Source organism: Mus musculus, chromosome 10 (assembly GCF_000001635.26).
Source record: "Mus musculus strain C57BL/6J chromosome 10, GRCm38.p6 C57BL/6J".
Taxonomy (NCBI): Eukaryota; Metazoa; Chordata; class Mammalia; order Rodentia; family Muridae; genus Mus; species Mus musculus.
Window position 1 is genome coordinate 92,483,999 of NC_000076.6, and position 3,088 is coordinate 92,487,086.

The 3,088-nt window shown below is 39.6% G+C and overlaps 1 non-coding gene and 1 pseudogene across 1 annotated transcript; both read left to right on the forward strand.

Annotated features, from left to right (window-relative positions):
- Positions 216-961, forward strand: Gm18043 (predicted gene, 18043; annotated as a pseudogene).
- On the forward strand, positions 2,820-2,881 carry Gm25884. The gene has a single exon (XR_003949071.1). It is a non-coding gene; the product is annotated as a U7 small nuclear RNA (small nuclear RNA).
- The last annotated feature ends 207 nt before the right edge of the window (positions 2,882-3,088 follow it).

Consider the following 3,088-nt stretch of genomic DNA (forward strand, 5'->3'; position numbering starts at 1 on the left):
TCATGCACAAGTTAGCATTCAATACCGCGTGTGTGTATGTGTGTGTGTGTGTATACTACACACACACACACACACACACACACACACACACACACACACACACATATATATAATTGAAGCCATAAAGCCATAAAAGTACGAATAGTTGCACCAAAATCAAGCTATTAAAATGTAAAAGCTGTTTTGTAACCTCTCTTGGGTGATTAGTTGATCATGTCAAGATTTCCTTTCCAGATACTCGCGGTCAAAAGCTCATTGAAGTGGACAATGAACGCAAGCCATTTCTTTCTACGAGAAGCACATGGCCACAAAAATTGCTGCTGATGTTCTGGATAAAGGGTGCTATGGTCTTGGGCCCGAATCAATGGTAGGAATGATAGATATGGTTTTCCCATAAAGCAATGTGCTTTGATTTATTGCAGACTATAGCTACTATCAAGTAAGGGACAGTGTTGCTAAAGAACAAGGAGAACTGGAGAGAGGAAGCATAAATCTGTTTGCAGATGTATTGGGATGGTAATCTTATTGTTCTCAACTTGGTTGTGGTTTAAAAAAAAAAAGGATAGAAAGGTGTTCTTGGACTGATGGATACTACTGTGTCTTTAGGATGGGGCCCAAAAGAGCATGCAGGATCCAAAAGCTTTCCAGTCTTCTGTGAGGAAGATAATACCTGCCAATAGTGTCAGAAAGCCCTTAAACAAAGAAGAAAATGATCCCAAGTCCAAAGTATCCACAATTCAGTGTCTTGTTACTCCATGTGTCCTGCAACACAAACATTGAGATATTAAAACAATATTGTTTTATTAAACAATGCACTGAGAAAAATAAGGAGGGAGCTGCAGAATGTGTTAAATGTTTGGCTGAGAGAATGAAGGAATCCAAAGAAAAACACCAGGAACTGATTGCCAAGAGACATAGATGGTCCTCACTCAGAGCTTGTATTTCTGAGTCCAGTCAAAAATAAGTACCTAAGAAACCATAAGTAATAAATCAATGATTAGATAATAAAAAACAAAGACCTTGAGATGCAGTTTAGAAGCTATGATATATTTAGTAATAAGGCATGGTGGTTTGAATATGCCTGGCCTAGGGAATGACACTACTAGGAGGTGTGGCCCTGTTGGAGTAGGTATAGCTTTGTTGGAGGAAGAGTGTTATTGCAGACATGAGCTTTAAAACCCTCATCCTAGCTCCCTCGAAGCCAGTCCTTTCCTAGAGGCCCTCAGATGAAGGTGTTCAACACTCAGCTCATCCTGTACTGTGCTGGCCTGGATGCTGCCATGCTACTGCCTTGATGGTAATACACTGAACTTCTGAACCTGCAAGCTTGCCCCAATTAAATGTTGTCCTTATAAGAGTCACCTTGGTCATAGTGTCTGTTCACAGCAGTAAAACTCTAAGGCATAAGGGAAAAATGTATTTTCCCAATACTACACATAAGATTAAGAACATACTGCTTGTGCATAAAAATTATGTCTGTGTGTATGTGCTACTATGCATATATGAAAGAAGTTAAAGAGACCAAGGAACCTCAAATATTATAGAACTAATCATGAAACGTTAATCCCCCACCAATTGCTTTCATTTGAATGTAGAGTTCAGATAAAAGAGAGATCAAATATATTTAATTAAGATAGATTGTTCAGTCCAGGGTCATGGCTGAATAGATAAACTGCTTGTTTTCCTAGTATTAGGACTACAGTTTGAAGCTACAGAACTCACATAACAGTCAGGAAGGCTTGTAATCCCCATACTCAGGAGACAGAGACAGGGGATTCCAGGGTAATCTGGCTATCTAGACCAAACAAATTTGTGAGTTCTGGGTTCTGCTGAGAGACCCTGTCTCGCCAAGTCCTACATGGCTGCAGAAGGGATGGCATGATACAGCTCCTGCCTCTGGAGCAGATGCAGCAGGGGCTAGGTCTCTACAAGTGATGATGGTTTCTATAGGTATAAGGCTTGGATGTATAGTAATGTATATATTTTGCTTTATGTTACTTCTTTGGAAAATTGTCCTCTCTGCCAAGGTTAATGACTCCTTGATAATTAGAAACAACACAAATGTGGGAGGCAAGGGAATGTCTGGTATTCCTCAGCAAAACGGTAAATGCTGTGGACCTTCAGGGCAGCCCTTAAGGCTATGGGAAAGAACTCTGAAAACATGAGTTCAAGAATATATAAATCCGTGTAAGAGCTGTCCTTTACAGGGTACCTCAACTATGTAAAATATAAGAATGAAATATGAATTGTATGAGTAGTTTCATGGACCTAAAAGAACAGGCAGTTACGTTAATGAGCCAACTTGTCAGAAAGATATTAAGGAAGGAGATAAAGAAATTTATGGAGTGGTGATGTTAGGGCAAGATCCTACTCAACTAAACTTATTGTTTGTGTTTACAAATGCAAGCAGATTTTTGAGTTCAAGGTCAGCCTTGGACAGAGCAAGTTTAGGTCCAGGTGTGGTAGGAATAGTGATCTCAGGGTGGGATTCCACCCAGCTAGCTTATTGTTTGTGCCTACATAGTCAAGCCGATTAAAGTTTATTTGCTATGTTAAAAAAATATATATACTTGCTTCTTTTTCTAAGAGTCAAGAAACTAAGGTCATAAAATGCTGATCCATGGGTTAACCAAAAGGGAACCTGGATTAAATGACTGAATTGATATGGAAATAAAAGACTGGGCTCTGGTCTGAAAAAGCTGAGCTATCTAGAGAGAGCTAACTAGAAAGAGCTGCTTAGAGAACTAATTCAACTCTTTTAGAATTTTTCGGTTGGGTTTTCTGACATTGATCAGAAAAAAACAAAAAGCTATTTAAAGAGCTAGCACAGTTCTCTTAGAATTTTTCTAGCAGGTTTTCTGACTTTGGTCGGAAAACTTGAGAGCTATCTCAAGCAGAGAGAGCTGATGAGCAGAAAGATGTCCCAAGCAGATTATAGAGTCAAGAGCTATCTACAAAGCTGTCTGGAGAGCTATCTCAAGCAGACTTCAGATCTGTCAGCTTGCACCCCATCTTTGACTTTGTGTTGATTCTTCTGTCACTCACAAACATCCCTTCCTCAGAACCCAACCCTCAAGCTGAGGCTGGT